Below are 25,223 nucleotides of genomic sequence, written 5' to 3' on the forward strand. Positions count from 1 at the left end.
GAAACCCAGGGAGTGCGGCTAGAAGGGTTTTCGCACTAAAAACAATGACTGGTGGTTTAGCATTCCTATGCACGAAATAATGTGCGAGAGCACGCTAGACCACCCGAATTTCGGAATGGGCCAAATCTTATTCGGGAGTATCTCAGGTACCTTCCGAACGTGTTCACTTAATTTTTAAATTCTCGGGGGTGGGCCAACCCCATTTTGACATTGTCCCAGGTCGGTTCCGAACGTGGACCAACTCAATTTTGAAATTTCCGATAGTGGCCAACCTCATATTTGGAGGTGCTCCAGTTCCATTTTGAGACTAGGCCAAGCCTGTCTTCCAGCCGAGCCTGTCTTACACGCACACCATAATCACCGGCATCCAAATCCGGCAAAGGTCATTTCAAGGTCAAACTTGTTGTGCCCTAACCTACCCGCCAAGGTGACTCAGTGGTTAGGGCGCTGGGCTATTGATCCTGCGTACACGGGGTTCGAACCCGACCGCGGCGGCTGCGTTTCGATGGAGGCGAAACGCTAAGGCGCCCGTGTGCTGTGCGATGTCAGTGCACGTTAAAGATCCCCAGTTCGTCGAAATTGCTCCGAAGCCCTCCACTACGGCACCTCTTTCTTCCTTTCTTCTTTCACTCCCTCCTTTATCCCTTCTCTTACGGCGCGGTTCAGGTGTCCAACGATATATGAGACAGATACTACGCCATTTTGTTTCCGCCAAAAACAATTATTATTATTATTATTATCACCCTCGCCCTCGAATAGCGAATTCTGCCTTCCCTCACCCTCACCTCATGATGTCTTCCCCCCTCGCTCTCGCCTCACCATGTCTTTCCTCCCTCACCTCACCGAGTGAAATCCTCACGAGGTATTAAAAAATAAAAAAAACGCTAAAGTCGTCCATGATTGTGACATGAATAACGCTAGCGTCGTTTTATTATCAGCCAGGTTGCAAGCGTTATTAGAAAAAAATGCGAAAAGCGAGCGTGTAGCTATCGCGCTGTTGGCATTTTTTAGCGCGAGACTGCTCACGTATGCATACCCAAGCAATAACTGCATCCCCTTTTTTGCCTAATTAGCAAGAGAGCAGCGGTATGCTTCATTGGCCGTCGCTACAACCTCGCTGGACCAAATATGGCGGCGGGTTGGAGTTGCCGCAGACGGCCGCGGTACTTTTCCCATTTCAGCGACTTTACGATGCTGAGGCCAAATGGTGTTGTCGTGTACGTCGTCGTTGCCATCATCGTCAGCGCAGCTACGTCCACTACAAGACATAGGGCTGTCTAGCTGACCTCTAATTAACCCTGTCCTGCGTCGGCTGGGGTCGCCCTGTGCCCGCAGACTTCCATAGCTCATCTGGCCTAGTGCCCACTTCTCTAGGAATCCACTCCGCTATCGCAAGGCATCATCGGCTACCTTTCCTCCGCATAACATATTCACTGCCCGTGCGTCCATTTCCTCTTATTAATTTCGTCTATTCACTCTCGTTCGAGTTGAGTTGAGGTGTTTAATGCTACAGGTGGGGTTAGCCTTGCTTATTCTGCCGGACCTCTCGTTTGTTCCCTGGCCCACCCTTAGAATTCCTCTTTTAACTTTACCCCTGCTGTCGTCCTTTCGCAGCGTTGGCTGTAATTTCAAACCTTTTAGTCATCTTACCAATTTCTACCCCTTTTTACCCTTTTAATTGTTGTCTCAGAAAATAGAAAAAAAATGAGAGAGAGACATAGAGAGAGGGAGCCCAGATCAGCAACGCCGCTAGGCTTAACACCAATTCAAGATAAATTAAAAGGATCTAGAGTTCTACTCCATCTGCATGATAGTTATTATATAAGAAAAGTACGCAATCGTTCTTAATTGCACACGCATCCCCAAACACTGTTTAACTGTGCGCAGACTTTCTCTAATGAATAGGTACTGATTACACTCTGTAATCGGTTCGTTTTACGTGCGCGCACCAGAGCTGCGATGCAACTTTCACGCTCAGCCGGAGCCTAAACGCAGGGGCACCATATCTGCTGCTGCGCATTTCCAGACATCGTCTGATAGCGACGAGACAAGCCAGTAAAGAGAAAAAGTGTACAAACCTTTTTGCTGACAGCCATGAGCTCAGACAGCTAATCGTCCGACTTACCTGGCCGATGCATGCATTGTCTGCCTGCGGCTTGATCCAAATGCGTTACAGCCGGCGCGCATGAGCCACTAGATGCGCCGGTAAGGTAGTACATACCAAAAGAAAGCCAAACAGAGTAGAAATATGAAAAAATATTTTCAAGAAGCTTTATTCGCATTGTGTTTCACGCGTCGCGACGAAAGCCAGCAGCAGCGCGCCAGGTGCATGCAGCCTCGCCGTTAGACTGACTACACTTCGCGGTGGGATTTGGCCCACGACTGCGATAAATGGCAGCTCTCCATCCATCTGCTACCGTTCAGCTTTTGCTGCTTTGTCTTCTTTTTGCACACACTGCGCAAAAAAAAAAACGGGTTAAATAAACCTGGACTTTATAGAAACCACGAAGTGGTAGTGGACGCGGTGTGGGGTGTGCGGATTTTGCAAAATTTTGCCCTCCGTTGCACGTGTTCATTGGTGTAGAGCGATCATCAACTCGCCATGTGACACCGGCATTACTGCAGAAGCTTGACATGGTTATCCTTCTACTATGAGTGTCTATGAGGAGTGCCATGGGAGATGGATACTAGCGGAAAAAAAGAATAAAAGCATTGTTCTCATGCTGTAATATCACCTTAGAATGCTGCCCTGTAGCCCATTACTTCATATTGGCATTTCTTAAAGCCTGGCTGCATTGAAGGGGGTCTCTAGTGACTCGAGAACGGGTGGGGAGGGAACTAGAGAGGGAGAGAGAGAAAGCGGCTGAGCTGAGGCTATGCCATTGTGCTCGCTGTTGCTTTGTAGCCTTGGAGTTGAGCGGCCAGCTCTGGACTCAATCGTGGTATGAGGGTGCGGGTTTCCCTTTTTCTTCCACCCTGTGTGTTGTGCTGTCAACGTTGCATTTTTGCGTTTTGGCTATAAGAAAACGTGTTAATGATTCTTGCTAAAAATCACCACGAAATTTTAGAAATGACAGGAGAAATGTTCCAACCACCACTAACAAGAAAAAGAAAATTGGTTGATTGCTTCGGATTCATACGCTCCTTATAATCATTCTAGTACAGGAAGTCTCAGATTCCTCGCTAGTTCTGTAAGGGTTCCGAGGCCAGCCGAGACACCCCTGTATATAAGCACTGCTTCTTTCTGAGCATGAAACTGGCACTATCTGATGATGACCTATTGAGAAGAGACACACACGTTATTTTGAATAGGGGAATGCCAATACATGCCATCAACGTTCTGGTCCAAAGCAGACATTGCAACACACTGATCTCAATGCAGAGGTGAAAAAAAACAGATCTGAGAAAACTCGACACATACTTGTGCTCTGCAATGTATGCTGAACAGGCACAGACAAGAACAGCCCCAAATCTCGACAGTGGAGACATCTTCTCCGATGAAGCTCTTTTCAGACCTCTTCATTACTGAAGAGAAGGCACTTCACCTGCATAACATAATTTCCAGCTGTGTATTTTGCACCCACAATGCCTGGCACTTCCTGATAATTATTTGTATTGCTGGCATTTCACACAACCACAAGAAAATGTTTAAACGGCCAAACTTCAAATACATAACGCCACTTGCCCACACTAGTTTTTATGAATAGCTCTGTACTACTTAGGTTATTCAAAACAACTTAATTTGAAAGGGTTACAAAGCGCTCTTTTTCTATGGCTACTTCTTCGTCATCATTTAGCAATGACTTTTATTCACGGCCGCCAGCAACTAAAAGAACTTTACAGCTGCAGGCAACGGTACCAATGTTACAAAAGTGATCGAGCAGGCAGCTACCTGTTGTGGTATCGCAGTGACACGTCGCTTCAATTCACTCAGTCGCTTGCATGCCTTGACGCGTCACACCCCTCCCACTCTGAGCTTGACAGCTGGTGTAATCGGCTCGTAGAGGTGTGTTCTAACCTTAAGACGCCACATCAGATTACTATAAAGACGCACATACGCGTAGCGAATAACAGAACGCTAAACAGACCGAGCGGCACACGCTATCGGCAGTTCGCAACGGGCCGATACTGGCGTCAAAAACACGCGTGCAGGCAGTGCACGATCACGCCCCACGTCGAATAATGAACAGGAAGTCGGGCAACCACCTTAACGAAAGCCCAAAACATAGTCACGCGCCTTGCTGGGCGGTATACAATTGCCACATTTACATTTAGGACTCCTACGCGCGCCTGCCATTCAGCAAACGCATCTATGCATACACCTCGGCGCTCGCGTCGCAACGCATACACTGTGAACACTGACGGACCAGCAGTTTGATGATTCGATGTGGAATGCACTTAGCTGCCGCGGAAACAACCAGTGACTCACGCGCAATGCCGAAGGGAAACGAACAGGACAGAGCTGACAGAGCCTCGTCCCTTCCGCTCCTTCTCGCCTTTGCGCTCGCTCGTTTATTTTCGCGGTCACAAATTGCACGCACTCTTGCGCTACAATATGGGTCTCACCTGGAAACGAAGACTCTACGAATTCCAGTAACCGCTTTCTTCTCTTGCTTTGCGGCTGCTATGGTTGAAGTCGAACGTGTTGTGGAAACGAGGACTCGACGCATTCCAGTAACCGCTTTCTTCTCTTGCTTCGCGGTTGCTACGGTTGAAGCCGAACGTGTTGTCAATATGAAACGGCTCCATGCTTCTCGGCGTGGTCACTTTTCACAAAGTACGCGAACGGCTGCATTGCTGACACGCAGCGCAAGCTACTATAAGCAAAAAATCCAAACGGAAGTTTGAAGGAACGATTTTGAAATCAGACACAAACAGCACACGAACAGCAGCAGCACGGAGCACGGCACGGCGCGGCGTAAGGCCTAGCCGGATATCACTCCGGAAATGCACCGAGGGAGAGGAGGGGAGGAGGGTGTGCTGCGTCCTGCCACGTGACCTGGCAGCAGCGCGCTGGATTTGAACGGCGTTGGGATGCACGCTAGGCGCTGGCGCGTGGCTATTAGCGTGGCGTCATGGTAAATATATACTGCAAACTGTTACAAAATTGCAGCTAGGCTAAGGCGCTCCGCGCCTCCGTGCATCATTGCCGTGCAGTTTTCATGTCAAAAGCCGGCGACAATGTTTCAGCTCCTTGCAGAACAACTTTACAAATTGTTTTCTTAGCTTTTCTCTTTTCTTTCTGGTCTTTTGCCGACCGGATTGAAGAGCTTTCACTGCATATTTTTTAGCACAGCACTAAGTTTCTCGTAAACCACATTTCGCCTTATGCTACAAAGATATGATCTGCAGAACAAGTCTGCTTTACTCAACTTCAAAAAAAAAGGTTAATCTCAGAGGTGCTATTGTAGATTTCAACAAAATGTGTATTACTGCAAAATCTCATGAAATCGAACACCAAGGGACCATAAAAAGTTAAAATTATCAAATGACCTCCAACAAAACTGACAAGAACCATTTGTACCAGGGTATAGGTCGGAAGAGGGCACCGCCTCAGTTATTGCTGGCAGCCGGAATTCGTTTACCTATATGCTTTGCCATTTTGAAGCGCATATAACTTAAATTACATGCTTAATTGCATATTCTATGCAGAATATATTTAGCTTGAAGGCGGGAATGCAAGCTATTTGCCCACATTCGTCTGGCTTCATCAACGTGCTGAGTGGCAGCCCATATACTGAGCATATATATATATATATATATATATATATATATATATATATATATATATATATATATGCCTGCACTTCACCCATGCGCCCATGCTCCATCGCTGTGGTACCCATGCAGCCAGGCTAATGTAAGTGGAACTACATGTCCATAGGTGTCGCCGGGCAACGATCGGTAACATTACGAGTGATGTTTCTGCACCGCAAACACCAGAATAATCGACGCAGGACTGACGAAGGCGACAGGCTGAAATATACTCCTGCTTCCACACACAGTGTCGTCAGAGTGATGCACGGCAAGCCCCCATCGCGGTTGCCCGCAATTCACCGTCGTATAGCCCAGGTTCACGCACACACATTTTGCCACTGCCTAGTCCACACATAGCCCTTTTCTACCAGACATGTAGGGAATGTGTGGGAATGGCTGATATAGGCCCATGCGCCGTCCACGTATTTTCTACGCAGTGCCTTTGTAGGCTGTAGGCGGGAATATTGTATGTTTGCCCACACGCAGCTAGCCTCCTTGGATCCTTGAGGGTGCTGCAGGGGCCGCCTCTATTGGGTTTGCCCGCACTTCACCATTATGTAACCCCATATTTTATGCACACGAACTGCATGCAGCCCATGCTTAGCCCTTCCATACCCTGGTTAGGATAAAGGCAGGGAAGATGCGGAAATGACAAACGTGCCCACTCCTAGCCCACGCGGGACCAACGTAGGCGTTGCTCAGACAGCCCAAACTGCATGCCTACAACGCTTCGCCGCTGTGCAGCCCAAAGTTTAGCCCCTGTATTTTCCACACAGGACCCATGTAGGGCGAAGGCGGGAATACTATCTCTCTGCCCACACAAAACCACCGTGGCTCCCTCAAGGCGCTGCAGGGGCAGCCCCAAGAGGGGCTGCCCACACTTCGCCATGATAGAGCCCGCACTGTTGCCCGCATGTTTCTGTGGTAGGACCCAGGTGGGCTGGCCGCTCTTTTTAAGCCCATGCGTAGCTGACGAGGGGCCCACTCAGGCATAAAATGGGCAACCCAAAACTTTTTTGCCAGCATTGAGCCCACGAGGGAACCATGTAGGTTTATTGCGGGCAGCCACCAGCCCTCATTGCCCATGTCGGGCCCGCATGGGCCCGCCACCTTGTGCTACTGGGGGTGTAGTGATACACCGGAAGAAAGACTTACAAGTTTCGTTGATGCAGCCTACTTTTAATAGTCTCATTGCTAGAATATTTATTTCGTAGATTAAAATAGGTCAGAACCTTCCTGTCGTATATAGAATGATGTCTTGAAAACATTAACATCAATGACTGTAGTACCGGTTCACGCACAGTTCTGTCTGTCTCTGAGTGCGTGTGTGTGTGCGTACACGCGCGCTCTGATACAGCTCGACCTATCTTCTATTCCTGCGGATAACAGCGCAAAAGACGGGGTCGTAACAGGAGGCGCTCCTCCTTCCTCTTTCGTCCCCGTCTTTTGTGCTGTCGCCCTCAAGAATGTATAAGCAACCATTTGAACCAACTCGCCCGTTTAGCAATACTATTTTCTATCCTCTCTCCTTCTACTCCCATGCGTACTCCTGCGCGCGTAGGCGCTGGTCCGCGCATGCGCGTGCGCTGCGGTGACAGATATCACCGTACGCTATCACCTGGTGTGATCACGTGGGGGACCGACTGTCTACTTTTGACTTTTTATGGCTAGGCTTCAACGTAATCTCAGACGCGCCCTCCTGAGTTTTTTCCTCCATGTATAAAAGCTGCGGGGGGGCAACTAAGCTCCGCCTTAAGGGTATGACGCAATGGCGTTAAAGGGTTAGTGCCCATATATGCGGAATTGCTCCGTCTCTACTTGACATTCATAGATCCCTGGGAGTCCTCAAACCTCTAACAGCGCTGTGGCGCAGCGATTAGGCGATGCGCCACTGCCACAACACAGCAGGTGGCTGTTTCAAACGCAGCCACTGGTGGGGCTTGTTAGACCTGGGTTGCTCTGCCCGAGCAACCTCTCACGACAAATCATTAATTTAACTGCCGCCTGCCACGATGGGCAGGTTGTTCACAATCCGGTGAGCGGATTGCCACCTGTCAAGGCGGCGGGCAGGTTGTGATGACGTCACAAGATCACGTGACCTATAGGTGGCAGGTTGGCTTTCTGCTTTTCCTCTCACAACGTCGACGACGCCGGATTTTCTGCATAACGGGAGCCTACACGCTCTCATGTTAAAATCGCGAGCGGCGGCGTGGCGCACCAGTTGCGTTCAGAGGTGCATGAATTCAACCAAGGTCGATGCGGTGCGTTGCGCTCGGGACGCTGCACGTAACCGGGTAACAAAGAGCACGCAAACGTGCGTCGCTTCAAACGCAGGGAGGAAAGCTCGGACCGATGCCCGCAAACGCGCTACGAGACAAGATCCCCAGTCCATGCCCACGTATTTCGCCTACCACAGGTGACTCATTGTAACCATTCCATAACATAAAAAGAACAATCACCGTACCGTTAAGCATGGCGTCACCATTGCGTTAATTATTTCGCGAACCAGCTTGCGCTGACCACTCGCGTTACCCTAGGAGTAGGTCTATAGTTATTTTTCTTCTTTTTATTAAATGAAATAAACCCCTACCACTCTACCACCTCCTCGTTACCTTGCTCACCGTCATGCTGCAATGCGCATTCGATGACTGAAATATTGTATGCATTAAAACAATCAACAGCAGCGCGAGGCACTTCGAACCCAGTGGCCTTGCTACACTTCCTTACACGGCAATATGCTCATTTTCGTATATGTAGCATACACCTGCGAGGACAGGCCAAGCGGAAGCACATGTCGCTGTCGTCCCATGTTCTCGGCAGCGCAAGTCGACCTTCAGCTATAATTGGGCCCGTGGGCGGCTTGACAGTCTTCCCGGAAAGCTATATACCTGCCCGTAATACAAACCACACAAAGTGTGTACGCTGTTGCTTGTGAAAGGAGAAAATGACCCGCCACTTGTAAGTGCATATCCCAATTACGGTTTGCCGGTGAGCCGGCAAAGCGGACAAGGTGTTCCTTCACACTATCACTGGTGCTACGAAGCCGCACATACCGTTTTCTAAGCTTGCTCGCGATAGCCACTTCAGACCTGGCTCCAAGGGTTTCGTCAATTTGGTTCAACATTCGTTGGTATACTGCAGGGTTTTCAATATTAAAGGGGCTCTGAAACACCTTCCGAGGAGATCACATCAACTCGCTCAATCACTGCGTTGTGTTGTCATAACACCCAGAGCCAAATAATACTCTTCTAAACGCAGCAAAGAACCCAGAATCACGCTCGAAAGTTGAGCCCTTCCCGGCGACTTTTTTATGCCTCCACCCTCCTCCGTCGCTCGCACTTGTGTAGACAAGTTGAGAGATGGCTATTGGTTAGATTCTTTCAGACGTCAGGCATGCAGCTACTAAGGCCGCGACCAATAACCCGTGTAGCTCCGGCGAGTCAGGAAGCTCCGCCCCCGGAAGTGGGGCCGGTGGAGGTGCGCCTACCTTCCAGCGTGCAAAAAGTGACGACAGGAGAGGGAAATGCGTGAAGACATTGAATTTGAAATTTGGACCTCAGATAACTCAGCTTCTACAAAGGGTGTTAAGAAAAAAAATTCTTGCTGGACAATATTCGTGAAGCGGCCTGCTTCAACATCCAAGGCATGCCGCAACTTTTAGGCATCCCAGGCATACCTCAAGGGGCCCTTTCATAGACCCTTTACGCTTTACAGATTTTTTTAATGAGGCAATGGGCGGCGTTAATCTACATCTGCACATAAGTTATGCGCCCAGGGGGATACAAAATAGGAAGTTAATTTCACCATCAGGCGCCTAATAAACTAAAACAGATTAATGAACCTTTTTGCAACAGTAGTAAGAGGGCTTGTTTATATTGGATTATTCCTGGAGAATTCTACTTGGCAGAATTCTCGTAGCAATCGTGTGTTCCGTGATATTCGCTTCCCAATTTTCAGCTCGATCCGCGTAATTGCTCACGCAAGACGGTGACCGTCGGCGCAAAAGTCCCGCCGTCGTGACGCGGGTGTTTCGTCTGCCAAATGCGTAGAGCGACCCCTGATAACTGTTTCCCTTTCACTATTGGCTATCGAAACGACAAAAACGACAGACGCAAAAGCTGCACCACACCAGGTAGCAGTTTCGCGTCTACTGCCACCGCCTGACGTGCGTGACTACGCGAAATCAGTGGAAACTTCGCGGGTGAATATCTCGGAAATACTCGTGCGGTAGCATTCTGTACCTAATGGGGAACTCTTGAAATGCGACCGCCTCTTTTTTCCAATATAAATATTCACGCTATACGTCGTGGCTAAAAGGTTGCACATTTTTAGTTATAATCAGGTGCCCGACGGCGACAATTAGGTCGCTTTCACGTACCTATTACACCGCCTAATTTAAAAGAATCTGTAAAGCTTAATTTTTAGCACTTTGTATATACCAGGTATTTCAGGGAAGCCCGCTACTGTTTTTTTTAAATATGCTTTTTGAGGTATGAAGTCGGCTTCTGCGGAAAACTAGTGTTGGCGGACTTCAGAAAGCAGGTGAACAATGTTAACTATTCAGCTGGTTAACTAACTTTGATAATTATTGTTTTAACTATTACAGTTAGGCGCCTGTTTCCAATTGTAATTGTAGCTGACCCTTAGTAAGAGCCATATACCTTCACTTAACAGCAGCCATGTAAAACATTGTGAAACTATACATTCCCTACAGTCAGGCCGTCCGCTTTAAAAAAAAAATATGCTCAGTGCAATCGCGTTTTACAGAAATTGCTCAGAACTTCGCAGTGTTGTTATGAAACATAAGTATCCGGCAAAGGTAATTGATGACGCCGTGAAACGCGCAGACGCATGTGACCGCGAGTCTTATTTTGAAAGCCTATCTTCTAAACTAATTTAGTCTTAACCTACTCAGCATCTACCCCCAATGTAAGAGGCATTCTAAGAAGACATCGCATTATCATGATGCGAATTGTCTGTTTAGAGGACATCTTTAAAGTACCACTGCCCGCTGTATTCCGACGTGGTAAAAAGTTGCGCCGATCTTTAAACTTCTTTCAAAATCACTCGTTCAGTGTTTTCGGGCACCGACACCGTGCAACAAATCTCGCTGTACATTTGGAATACAGATGGTGACGTCACAGATAGCTGTTAGCGCTGCTTTCAGGGTGAAATGCTTGGGAAATGGGTCTTTGATCCCACGTTGAGCAAATGAAAATACCTCGTGTCATGGCGCTCTTTGGCCGCCGATGCCCTTGCGCCATAAAAATTCATTATCGGAAAACACTGCTTTCAGTTACAGTGTAAGAATTAGAGGTAACTTCACCTGCGACAGTGCAAACGCAATTCATCTACTAGCATGTTCCGTCTGCCAGCTGCAATACACCTATAGGTCAAACTGCGACGCATTTATTATTGCGCTTTAGAACCATAAGGCTCGCAGTGCAGGTCTCCCTAAAGTCCCTAGATTAGCTTTAGGTCTGCCCAACCTGCTCTTATCTAAGCACGTAAATGTTCCGGCTCACTCATTTCATAAATTAAAAGCCACATTCTTGAAATCTGGGTTTCGATCACACTACGACCGAGAAGTTTAAAGGCGCCTCGTCAGGTATAAACCAAAGAGTATAGATAAGCTAACTGGCCCATCCTAACCACCCCATTTTTCTCACCAACTTTTTCAGAACAGCAGGGACGTGAGTGTTATCGTTTATTTCGTTTATAAAATGGGTTATACGTGACTATACAAGACATCTGTTTTGTGGTTGCATGGCACAGTGAGTCATTGCCCTTTTGCGCGGTTTTATTCATTTTATTGGATGTGTACGCATTGCAAAGCACGCATTATCATCCAAAACGTAGCGTCTCCTCGCGTCATTTTTTTATTTTTTAACCGCATCTTTCTTGCACTTGTGCGCTGGGCATTTTTCTGCACCTTGTATGTTTGCCACTTGTCCATGTTCTCTTGATATTTTAGATGACCTCTAATACCTACGTTCAGAGTCTTTGCGATTCTCTGATTTTGACACAATTTTAGCTCGGTGTTTTCTTCTTTTTTTTCTCTTACATATTCACTGTCATTGGCGCAGATAGTGATAAAGGAATCATAAATGTAAGAGACTGTTTACGGCTCACTTCAGACTAAAGGCCGGTCCCCGGCCAAAACGTCATGTTTGTTCACCACGCTTGTTTTCTTTCAAGTGTATTGCCAGCCTAGCCCTAGGAACGTTTTCTATATATATATATATATATATATATATATATATATATATATATATATATATATATATATATATATATATATATATAACAGCAGTTGTTAACACTAGGCCACAGACCGTGGCGTCCTGTATTACTTTGCTAGCCAATTGCAATAGTAAACGAAATCAAGTTTTTAATATTTGAATTTATTGATCAAGCCTGGAATCAAAATTCTAGACCCTCAAATTTTTTCTTTTGATTAGCTTCTTGTTTAAATAACAAGATAAGTTTTAACAACGGACTACTTTCTGTCATGGAGGAATTCTGTGCGGAGGTCCTCAATGTGGGCGGAGCTTCCCTGCAGACTTAAGCTGTATCCGACTATAGCGAAGTATGCGCTTCGTTAAAGGAAACACTTTTATGGTACTCAACGTTTCCATCGGAGGACCGATGTTTTTCAAGAGTGATTTGTTTTCGCTTGTATTTCACCTTTCATAAAGGCTGGACACAAAACAGTTGAGCTAGAATCGGATAGAGGGTACGGAAATTAGTAGATAGAAGTACAAAAAATACAAGTAAAAATGAAATAAACATGTATAGGAATAAGCACCAAGGTGGGGTGGGTGCTGCACGAAAAAAATGGAGAGGTCGCAGAACATGTAAAGAATAGGGAAATACAACATCCAGACGCGGCCCCTGCTTTGTTAAGAACCGCATGCTTGCTTATTGACAGGCGTGTCGAACTGAGATGAGATGGGCGACAGCGTGCCACACACGGCCACGCGCGCTGTCGCCAATCTCCAGCTGCTGAAGAAATATTGGAATTCAGTATGGAGGTTGCACGTACATCGATGCTCCTGGTATTCTTGATGCTTTCAGTTGACTATTATCTAAAGCTCTCCGGGGGTTGTGGAGGCGAAAATAGGTCATCAGATTACAGTTGCTTACTCGAAGCCTTTCCTCGACATGATGATCAGCTGCACGCTAGCCTGCCGTAGTGGAGGGACCTATCACTTTGGACGAAATTAAATCTTCCATTTCTGGCCTGCCGGGTCAGAAATCTCCTGACCCAGATGGTGTTACTAGCGAGTTTTATAAAACGTTTTCCACTTGCCTAGCGCCTGTTTTGATGGAGGTTTTCCAGGCTTCTTATGATGTTAGTTTTTGCCCCCTTCTCTACTTTTTATTCTGGGAATACCACATTAATTCCAAAAAGCAAAGATACAAATCGGTTTAAAACAGTTGAAGTATCGATATCGTCCAATTTCCCTCTGTAATGTAGATTACAAACTTCTTGCAAAGGTTCTTTGTAATCGTCTGCAGTTAGTTGACGCTGATTTATTAGGCTCTCATCAGGTCTGCGGCATCAGAGGCCGCAGTATCCGAACTCATATTCATATTACACGTTAGATATTTGAGGCAGTATCAGATGAAGTCGGCCAAGTGGCTTTTATTCAGATTGACCTTGCAAGGGCATTTGATAAAGTTCACCCCGATTTCTTGTTTGCGGTCTTAGAGAATGCAAATATTGGAGACGTTTTGCTCAGGGGCATAAGACTGGGCTATAAGGAGTCCTATACAAGGCTAATTGTTAACCAAGTGCTAACCAAACCTATACTACTGAAACGATCTTTTCGCCAAGGCTCTCCACTATGGCCTTTGCTGTTTGCCCTATACATTGAACCCCTTCGCCTCAGTATCATTAACTGCGCGGCTGTCCGTGGTTTCTCCCCGGCACAATGCGAAGATTTTAGCCTATGCAGATGAGGTCACCCTCTTTTCTTCTGACAAAAATAGTGTACTTGAGGCATTACATTTGACAAGAATTTTGTGACGTATCAGGTGCGGATCTTAATTTAGATAAATCCGAGGGGTTTTGGTTTAGTCATTGGGGTGTGAGGCCAAGTCATTTTGGCGGCATAAGCTGGAACTGCAGCGCCCTTGAGCACCTAGGGATTCCTCTGCACTAAATTCGCAACAGTGGAGCCTACTGGGATTCACATATAATGTCCATGAGGCGACAAACCCAGGCTTGGATGTGTAGGGAACTGTCGGTGTTTGCTCGGGCTCAAGTCTGCAACTTTTTTTATTTGCAAAACTTGCCTATGTCCTGCAGATTCTCCATTGTGCGAGGAAGAAAATGCAGGTGATGCAGGTGAGAGTAAGCTTACAGAGTATTTGTTTCCTATACTGTTGTATCGGCAACCTTTTCTGAAGTTTTTTGACACCAGTGTTTTAAAACGTCTTGAGCGAATGTGCATGGAAGGTGAATCGCCGCCTATGCAATACGCCATTGTGCGAGGAAGAAAGTGCAGGTGATGCAAAGAATATTCGCGACCTTCGTATGGGGCTCCCGATGGGAATACATGCACCCAGAAACCATTGACCATTGTTTTATTCTGTGCAATCATGCTATGTTCTTCAAAAGCATATTACAGCGAACACCTAATAACACTGAAATCACACCCTACAGTATCAGCTTTTGGCCTGATGAGAAAAACTGTGTTGTTGCATGAGCTCTGTTTATGTTGATGGGACTATTAAGTCGCTGGAAGAGCCGTATGATGGACCGCCACGGCGAATCATCGTGGTCATCGAAATCTTTGCAAAGCAGTGCGCTTCGATGCGGGCAGTATATGGTACCCTGGATGCGCCGCCTAGCTGGCTCCCCTGTCTAGATGCATATGTGTGCCTCCCACAGTTTTGATGTTCGGGAAGGTGGGGACGTGCGGGGGTATGGTGGGCTCGTATTACACAGCCTTGTGTTTTGTGGCATAAGAATACTCAGAATTTTCCTTTTCGGCACTATTTCCACGCAATGAAGCAAAAAAAAAAGATTGCGGCGATAGCCCCTTGCTCTTTAGAACTGGCCAGCGAAGCTAACTTGTTCGCGCCGCTGCAGGTTCGAATCCCAGTCGCGGTAATATTTGTTTGATTTATTTTTATTAATTTATTTCACTTGGCACAAACCCAAAAACATAAAACATCGTAGGGTTAACCAATCAGAATAGCGCTTTCGCACTAATAACCTTTTCCTGAACCCGCGAGCGGGAGAGGCGGAGTTCTATCCCCAGTGCCGCCGGGCACCCACCCGTGACACAATTTGTACAAGCTTTCCCCTGGTCTGGTGCTCGGCTTATCTGGGGCGAAATGCTTGGGAAATGGGTCTTTGACCCCGCCCTGAGTAGAAAAAAAAAACCTTGTGCCATGGCGCTCTTTGGCCACAGGTGCCTTTGCGCCAAAAAAATTCATCATCATCATCATCATCATTTTTCTTAACCACCTTAAAAAGGACACAAAATCATCAGACACATCGACGCCGATCTTTATACATTCTCAGAGTTGAGTTTTGGTTGTTGCTGGCGATGATGGGAAGTCTTAGGAGCCAGAAAACGAATGCTTTGTTCCATTAGGAAGCGCTGCTGAAAACGGAAATGTGACTTAGGGCGCAAATTCCGTAGCCGGCCGCCTGTGACAACTTCCGTCGGATTCCCTGCCGGAGCAATATTGTGCTGGTTGATATGGGTTGGGTCGTCCTGTGCCGAATTCGGCAGTTCTGGAGCGGATTGGATACCATCGACCAGTAGAACTCACAAGTCATCATACTCAGTGCCCACCCAGAAAGGAATCAGTGTAATATCGTTAATTAGAACCTCCGGTTTATCCGAACTGCATGATAGTTGAGTTTCCTATGTGCTGCGCCAGTTGAGATCCTGTGTCGACTGCGCCAGTTGAGATCCTGTGTCGACTGCGCCAGTTGAGTTTCCCCTTCCAGGTGGCGATGAGAGGAAAATACTTGATGATGAAATCGGGGTTTCTTGATGACCCGGTGGTTCTACTCGCAAACATTCACATTACTCAAGGAAAGAAGGTTAACTATTTATTTAAAACATAGGTAAAAAAACGAGAAGAAACAAAGCAAGGAGAAAACTATTTACATGACTAAATCGTGGATCAGACGAATTCAGCCCCCGCTCAACCCAGAGCGCTTGGTTTTAAACCCTCTGTCTCCGCCCTTAGCGGGGACAGCAACCAATAAGATAACAAACGACCCATCTCGCCAATCAGTGGTCAGGGAAAGTAAAATAAGGATTTCCGCCAGCTAATCACAGATTGGGGAAAGAGTGCTGATTAAACATTTGGGAAAGGATAGGTTGCAATCAAATAGACAAACAGCACAAACGCGACCACCCTCTCCCACGGCACCCACGGCCCAGCCGTTACCACTTTCTTTCGCACACGCGACAAAACGATCCCTAAAGTGTTTACTGAATACACCACACGAGACAAACACAGTCGTTACGGGAATAGTGGGTTTCCGGTCACTCGGCTAATACTCAGCCGTATCTCGTGCGCCCCCGAAACCTCGTCAGCCCCTTAACAACCACATGTCGACAGCTGTACATGGTTAGCGTTTTTCCCGGCGGGTCATCCCCGTGACGGCGCGGCGTAAACGAGGACGTCCACCGCACGAAGGGGAGGCAGGGACGGGACGGGCCCCTTTGTTGGGAACTTCCGACCCCACTGGAGTGGCCTTCCTTGCGAACACAAGATCAACGAGTTCGCGGAAAGGTCAGCGAACTCCACACCTCCCAACCAAGAATGTCACGCGGACACTTGCTGTCAGTGTGACATTAAAGTCCGGCCACAAGGTTCCAAGCAGGATGAAAAAACAGCGCAAGGAACGAGGGGAAAAAACGAAGGAAGAAGACACAGACGCGGGCGCTGACTAATAACTGAAATTTTTATTTCGATGCAGGACACATATATAAAGTACAAAGATGGGGGTGTGTCCAAGGCGATCCTGCACAATCACCGAAACAGTGTGGTCACGTCCAAGGGTACAAACGATAAAAAGGTGAAAAGGCCGAAAGAAGGAAAGACAAAAAGGCGATAAACCACGTGTAAGAGGCCGGGACGGAAGGTGAAAGCGATGAAAACGATGAAAACAGATATGCACGCGCCAAAAGGGAAAAAAACAGCGTTAAACTAACGGTAAAAACGGGACTAAAATCGCGGCACAAGGTGATTAACCAAAAGACAGAGAGGGGCATTTAGGAACCGGATTAAACGTTTACCCTGCCTCTAAGAAAATCCAATTCTTTTTGCGACAAGCACAGGGAGGGTGTACTCACACATTGTTCCTTTGCGTTGTGGATTTAGAATGCTTCTACGATTTCCCTGGATATCCTATCCCGTCCTTTAGCAAGAATTGTGCAGCGATTGAAATCTGGGTAACAGGTTTCGTCCGGATCATCATCCTTACGTTTGCACTTTTTGCAGTGCTTGGCAAGGTGCCCAGAAATTGCCAAACTGTCTACATTATTCCTGTGCTCTTGAAGCCTAATGTTGAGGCACCTGCCTGTTTGGCCAATATATCTCTTCCCACAGGATACGGGCAGAGAGTAGACGACGCCGGTTTTGCAGGGGACGAGTTGTTCCGAGATGTGGGAAGAGATATATTGGCCAAACAGGCAGGTGCCTCAACATTAGGCTTCAAGAGCACAGGAATAATGTAGACAGTTTGGCAATTTGTGGGCACCTTGCCAAGCACTGCGAAAAGTGCAAACGTAAGGATGATGATCCGGACGAAACCTGTTACCCAGATTTCAATCGCTGCACAATTCTTGCTAAAGGACGGGATAGGATATCCAGGGAAATCGTAGAAGCATTCGAAATCCACAACGCAAAGGAACAATGTGTGAGTACACCCTCCCTGTGCTTGTCGCAAAAAGAATTGGATTTTCTTAGAGGCAGGGTAAACGTTTAATCTTGTTCTTAAATGCCCCTCTCTGTCTTTTTGTTAATCACCTTGTGCCGCGATTTTAGTCCCGTTTTACCGTTAGTTTAACGCTGTTTTTTCTCTTTTGGCGCGTGCATATCTGCTTACATCGTTTTCGTCGCTTTCACCTTCCGTCCCGGCCTCTTACACGTGGTTTATCGCCTTTTTGTCTTTCCTTCTTTCGGCCTTTTCACCTTTTTATCGTTTGTACCCTTGGACGTGACCACACTGTTTCGGTGACTGTGCAGGATCGCCTTGGACACACCCCCATCTTTGTACTTTATGTATGTGTCCTGCATCGAAATAAAAATTTCAGTTGTTAGTCAGCGCCCGCGACTGTGTCTTCTTCCTTCGTGTTTTCGTCTCGTTCCTTGCGCTGTTTTTTCATCATGGTTTACCAACTAGCCCGGCATCTTGCACTTCTGAGTTCCAAGCAGCACTGCGCACACACACACCCACAGCCTCAATTCGTTCCGTGCACACAAGGTTAGGACACCAATCTGCACGTTCCAGAACCACCATGTCGGATCGGTGCACCAAATTGGCAGAATGATTTCTAGCCACCTACATCTCGAAAAAGAAGATGTTTCCTCTTAGCTTTGTCCATAAGATTGGACCAAAATTCCAATTTATCCGGCACGGCGCCGGTTGTGAAGGCTGCCGCCGCTATCGGATCTCCCTTGTCGCTTTTCTCAAAATTAATAGAGCTTACAGACTCCCCACGGGCCACGAAGGCTGCTGTTGGTATTGCGTCGGCATTCGCCCTTACTTTGAGTTTTACCGTCGGGTTAGGCCTGTCATCGGCAACTTGGCCTGCAGTTTGACATCGTGTTTCAGGCAGAGCTAGCTGTTTACAGCATTGGCGGCCGGTGTTCTCCTCAGAGAAGAGCCTGCCCTCACACATTATCGTTTTACGATCACCATCGCCGCCGAGCTTGCACACTTCTGATGATGGGGCAGGTGGCTCCATGTGGAAACCTACAGGAATGGAGGCATTGCCTACATCCACCAGTGTCCTATCCGCTGCGAAATTCTTTGCAGCTGTTCCTGTTAGCTCCCAATCTGATGCAGAAACATTTGCAGCTTCCGGATTTGCGTGAAGCTCCACTGAAGCCTCGAGTCTGTCTCGAACAGATTCGTGCGAGATTCTGAAACGCTCATCGAAATCTGAGCTCTGATGTTCTTCATCTGGCTGGTCCCTTTCTGGCTGCTCTAATAGCGAGTGTGTTTCCGATGTTACTAGCTGCCCTACACCTTCAGCTAGATCTGTCAGCGCGCACAGTGTCAGCACCGGCTGGCAAAACAACTCATCTTTGACGGCTAGATTACTATCGACTGAAAAAAGAGCGTTCTCACAATCAGATCCGCCTTCTCCCCATCCTCGACCCTTGATGCTGCGTCAGAGTTAACGCACACTGGCTGGGGCGCGATGCTGAACTCTTGTTCGCGAGCACAACACTGAAGTGTCTCCTGGGTCTGGTCTATATTGGGTTGATCTGACAGCATGTTCGTCACAGGAGTGACTAACACTCCTATGCCTATCTCTTCTGGCACGACACACAAGGTTCGGCCCTGCCGTCTAACCGCTGCAGCTGTCAAAGCTGTAGTCATCGGCACACACGCCAGATTAGCGTCCGCTACCTGGTGAACCGCACCTTCCTGTTTTGTTTCTTCAGAGCACTCACCCCTAGAAAGTGACTGAATTTGTTCTCCTGGTAACGTTATTTCAATCCATGAATCCACACAGGTTTCAGAACTCTGACCTTCGGTATGCAAGTCTCCGCATGCCAGATCCTCTGTCCCATCTGGTTGACTGACCTTATTAACAGTCATCTCCGACTGGGAGCTTGGTTTATCAGGCGCCGGTATCTCTACATGAGATACTAGCTCGCACACCTCTCTTCTCACCGCGGGAATATCTTGTTCCTGCTTTTTCGGACACTCAATCATCGAATGCCCAAATTTCATGCAGTTAATACATTGAACTGATCCGAATAAGACCTCGCTATCAACTTTCGTCCCTTGCCTTAATTTCAACTGCATCTGTGCAAGTTTTCTCTTTTCTAGCTCAATTTGGAGTTTCAAATTTTCAATTTCACTCAGCTGTTCAGCCTCCTCCTGCTCAACACGTCGCATCCTGCCCTCCTGATCATACCGTACGGCAGCCATCTCCGTTTTCCGTGCTGTCGTTTCTAGCACTAAACACTACACCGACATGGTGAATTCGGAGAAAGCAGAAAGGTCTCCTACCTTACTGGTTGCTCTCTGCCCCGGTGATCTCGTCGTCCTCAGTGATGACGACAGGCTCCTCGATGCGGACGACTTGAGCTCTGGATCTCTCAGCAGCTCGCTGACTTCTGCCTCGTTTGACTGGCTTGACTTGGTCGCCTGGTTACTTTTTAGCAGCTCGCTGACTCGAACCCGTTCGATGTGGACGCCTGGTTCTTTTCAGCAGCTCGCTGACTCGAACCCTCGATGGCTTGTTGTTGCCCGGCTCCTTCAGCTCCTAGCTGACTTGAGCCTCCGACGTCCTCTCGAACTCGACCCGTGATCCCGAAGCTTTCGACGTCAGTCTTGCGACGCAGCTTCACGTTTTCTCCTTTAGGACAACAGCTTGTCCACCGACTTGTTCTTCTCACCTTCCGTCCAATGCCTTGAGTAGAAAGAAGTTGCGATCCTGTTTCGACTCCACCAGTTGAGTTTCCTATGTGCTGCGCCAGTTGAGATCCTGTGTCGACTGCGCCAGTTGAGATCCTGTGTCGACTGCGACAGTTGAGTTTCCCCTTCCAGGTGGTGATGAGAGGAAACTACTTGATGATGAAATCGGGGTTTCTTGATGACCCGGTGGTTCTACTCGCAAACATTCACATTACTCAAGGAAAGGAGAAGGTTAACTATTTATTTACAACATAGGTAAAAAAACGAGAAGAAACAAAGCAAGGAGAAAACTATTTACATGACTAAATCGTGGATCAGACGAATTCAGCCTCGCTCAACCCAGAGCGCTTGGTTTTAAACCCTCTGTCTCCGCCCTTAGCGGGGACAGCAACCAATAAGATAACAAATGACCCATCTCGCCAATCAGTGGTCAGGGAAAGGAAAATAAGGATTTCCGCCAGCTAATCACAGATTGGGGAAACAGTGCTGATTAAACATTTGGGAAAGGATAGGTTGCAATCAAACAGACAAACAGCACAAACGCGACCACCCTCTCCCACGGCACCCACGGCCCAGCCGTTACCACTTTCTTTCGCACACGCGACAAAACGATCCCTAAAGTGTTTACTGAATACACCACACGAGACAAACACAGTCGTTACGGGAATAGTGGGTTTCCGGTCACTCGGCTAATACTCAGCCGTATCGCGTGCGCCCCCGAAACCTCGTCAGCCCCTTAACAACCACATGTCGACAGCTGTACATGGTTAGCGTTTTTCCCGGCGGGTCATCCCCGTGACGGCGCGGCGTAAACGAGGACGTCCACCGCACGAAGGGGAGGCAGGGACGGGACGGGCCCCTTTGTTGGGGACTTCCGACCCCACTGGGGCGGCCTCCCTTGCGAACACAAGGCCAACGAGTTCGCGGGAAGGTCAGCGAACTCCACAATGATGCTTCGTGGTCATCAAAATAGCACACATTTCAATGAAGTAAAACGCTCGGTACTTCGAAGACAAGACCGTATGTGCAATGGTTAATTCAAGCAGGCCGCGCAGCCGACCTGCCTCTGGGCACGCAGCGAGTGCCCGTGGCCCAGTAACCATGGCAACCGGCCTTTCTCTATGGCACGGTTATCGCGGTGAGCTGCTGGTGCCGCGTGCACGGACGGTTTGCCGTTATCGTCCGTTACCATTTACTTTCCGCGCACGCCGCTTTAGTCTGCACGGCTCTCGCTGTCCATCGGGAGCTGCTGTGTACCAGTTCATTTCTCGGCACCTGTCGCAGGGAAAAGGGGGGAGTGGGGTTCGAGCGCGCTGATATGCGTCTCTAGTTCGTTTATCCGCGCGACGCAGTACTGCGTTAACCCTCTTTCGGACTGGGCACCTTTTAGTTTGAACTCTGCATAATTCGAGCATGGTTTTCCCGGCGTTGTGATGCCGCGCTGAGTGACGAGGGGTCGCGTTTGCCACGTTGCAGCCGCATCAGTCACTCAGCGTCCTTTGCACTGTGGTCTGCTCAGAGACCAGCTACGTGAGGCTAGACGCCTGGCGCAGATCAGCATTGCGGCGCCGCTCGACAAGGTGTGGCTGCTTGGCTGCGCCGTGTCCAGGGGCTACGGCGCTGCTCTGAACGCGGCCATGATCGCCAAGGAGAGCATGGTGGGCATCTGGGGCCTGGGTGCCGTCGGCCTCTCGGCCGTCATGGGTACCAAGGAGCGAGGTGCCAAGACCATCATCGGCATCGACATCAACGAGGCCAAGTTTCAGAAAGGTGCGTGCCCCACTGTTTCATCTGGCCACTGTCGGGGAAGGTTGTAGACTCTCCACAAGAAAGAGGAGGAAGGAACCACTACCTACGTTCACGACAATCGCACATCACCGTAACCTCTGGTGTACAGCTCGCGAACTGTACAAGTTTAAAGGTTGAAATTTAGCTTAAATTCTATACCTTTTTTATTAGCTAAGGACCTCCAGTTTTGGATGTATTGCATAAAGGCTGGATGCAGGAATAAAAAGAAATTGATATACTAAATATTATGTTAAACATGTATGGTATCATCATCATCAGCCTGCCTACGCTCATTGCAGGACAAAGGCCTCTCCCATCAAATCAAATCAAATCAAAATTTATTCGCCTGTATGCGTACATATGCATACTATCTGATCTGCCTAAGCACATTTTGCTTGTTAGCTGATCAGGAAGCAGGTGGAGAAGTAACTCTCTATGAATGCATTTCTTTTCTAAACAGTCATGCTAACACAGAAAAAAAGTCTGAACACAAAATAGCACAATAGCAAATAGTCTCTCCAATTAACCCTGTTCTGTGCCAGCTGCAGCCATCGTATCCCTGCGAACTTCTTTATCTCATCCGCCCATCTAACTTTCGGCCGCCCCCCTGCTAAGCTTGCCAATTCTCTTGATACCCAGTTCGTTACCATCGGTTATCTTGCCTTCGCATTACGTGCCCTGCCCAAGCCCATTTCTTCTTCTTGATTGCGACTAGGATTAACCCGCGTGTGTTCTCTGACCCGCTATGCCCTCTTCATGTCCCTTAACGTTACCCCTATCATTTTCCTTTCCATAACTTGCTGCGTTGTCCTAAATTTATGTTGCACCCTTTTCGTTAGCCTCCACGTTTCCGCCCCATAGGTGAGCACCGGTAAGATACAGTTATATACTTTTATCGCGAGGAATATTGGTAAACTTCCATTCAAGGTCAGAAAGAACGGCCAGCTGAGCTCTGCCCCATTGTTATTCTAGTTTTTCCCTCTCGTGATACGGAGCTGCGGTCATTAAACGTTTTTAGCATACCGGATACATATACCTGTTTACCGAACCCCACCTGCGCATGCGCAGTGGCCCCGCCTGACCCCAACAATGCCACTGCGCGTGGACAGGAGGGGTCCGGTAAACCGGTATACGTCTCCGGTAGTACATACGTCTCCGGTATGCTAAAAATGTCCATTACCTGCCCTAGGCAGACGTACTCCCAGTCACGTCATGCCGAAAGCCGTTACCGTCAATGGCTGAGCGAAGGAAGAATAATGCAGCAAATCTAGTATGAGCATGTGGAGGGGCAACTTGCAGGGGATGACCGATGCGGGTTGAAATGCGTGCCGGAAAGCTGATGTATATGTAGGGCAGAATACAAAGTCATGTGCAAAAAAGGAAGTGACATGAAATTAGCACATACTGGCGATTCGACTACGGCAATCAAGATTTATTAAACCGGACTTTGCTTTCAAAGATGATATGCTGACACTGTTTGAATAATATGCAGGCTCGGTTATATGGTGATTGCTGTGAATTTATTAGATAGATGTGGTTAAGTCTCCAGATACACTTTACTTCCTGTAGATCCGGACTATACATAGGGTTCTCCGTTTTCGGGTTTTATATTTTTTTCAAATTTGGGGGTAAAATTGGGCGCTATTCTTCAGCTTGATAATAGGGGAGGAATAGGGTTTTTCGTGAAGGCGTGTTAAATTTACAAAGTTACAAACTGTATTAATTTATTGGATTTTTTTCAATCGGAGGGTATCAATTTGGGCTGTGTTTCAGGCTGGTAAGCGGGGGGAGGGGGAGAATCGTAGTTCTCAAGAAAATATCCAGGAATTCGGTGTTTCTTTGCTAATTAATAATGACTAGTAGACAGCATGGATCAGTCTTGGGACATGAAACATTTTATTCGCGCAAGCTGGCCCCCCACCGACTTTTTACACGTCGTTGTTAACATACCTAATCATCTGCATGCGCAGCATTTCGGTTTCCATGCGAGACCTGTCCTGTCTTTGGAGGTAACTCAGCTGAGAGGACGTTCTCTCAACATCACAGCTGCCATTACCTATTGTTGGGGATGAGGGGTCCTTGAGTGAGCTGACTCTTTCAGCGCCGCAGGTCCCTTCTCCGAATGACGTTGTCGGACTTGGTTATGAAGGAAACTGTACAGGGGGTTTATTTTAAATTATTTACAAGATTTAGGAACCCATTGGTGGGTGATCGGGGAAGGTCGGAGGATCTGAGAGGATCTGAGGATGATCGAGGATTCCTTTCTCACGGCACTCGTCGTCCGGTTTAAAAAGGGTCCGGCCCCTAGGATTCCCCAGGTTCGAGGAGGTCTTCGCCTGGTTGGGCGTGGCGTAACTTGCGTTGTAGTACACACACACACACCACTTCACATAGGGACACGCCCCCGTCACATGCCTCGCCGGAGAGAGAGGGTGCCGCTGGACAATCGCCCCCACCAGAGAGAGCGTTGTCTTCGCGTACGAACGACAGTTCTAACGCTGTCAAGTCGTGCACGTCTTCCGGGAAGTCCGAATGGGCGAGGCGCCGGCGAGAAGGCACAGTTGAAGGGGTGAACCACCCCTGCTTGGTTTTGGCGGTCGCTAACTGCCTCCGCACCGCACGGTCGATCTTCCGGGAACAATGTTGTTTACAAACGGCAGAAGAATCCTCCGTCTCGAATCCAATAAACCAGGCGAGGACCGGCCGTGGGAACCAAGATGCCTATCGCTGTGCAGTGACCCCGGTTGCAGGTGTCCGGGCCGAATACGCAGCTGAATCAGACCACCGGCTATCGCCAGAAACCTTAGACTATGCATGACATTGTCAACGCGGTATTTCCTAGCCCAGGGTAGCGCGCAGTTGCGTCGTGCGTGCCAAGAGTCCATGACACCTGTAATAATTAGTGGGGCTTGCTTTCAGCAAGTACTGGTTAAACTCCCCGCGAAGTTAGTCTACATCGTTCATCGTGGAAATCAAGAGAGGTCGGTAGTCATCGAACGACTGACTCACAGCCCCTTCTGCAATGGATCCAGTACGGCTT

The 25,223-nt window shown here is 48.0% G+C and overlaps 1 long non-coding RNA gene across 1 annotated transcript; it reads right to left on the minus strand.

Annotated features, from left to right (window-relative positions):
- Window positions 1-2,247: 2,247 nt before the first annotated feature.
- Window positions 2,248-4,928, minus strand: LOC144115918 (uncharacterized). The gene is made up of 2 exons (XR_013311613.1): window positions 4,567-4,928; window positions 2,248-3,545 (listed from the first exon to the last, which is right to left on the minus strand). It is a non-coding gene; the product is annotated as an uncharacterized LOC144115918 (long non-coding RNA).
- Window positions 4,929-25,223: the final 20,295 nt, after the last annotated feature.

Source organism: Amblyomma americanum, chromosome 1 (genome assembly GCF_052857255.1).
Source record: "Amblyomma americanum isolate KBUSLIRL-KWMA chromosome 1, ASM5285725v1, whole genome shotgun sequence".
Lineage (NCBI taxonomy): Eukaryota > Metazoa > Arthropoda > Arachnida > Ixodida > Ixodidae > Amblyomma > Amblyomma americanum.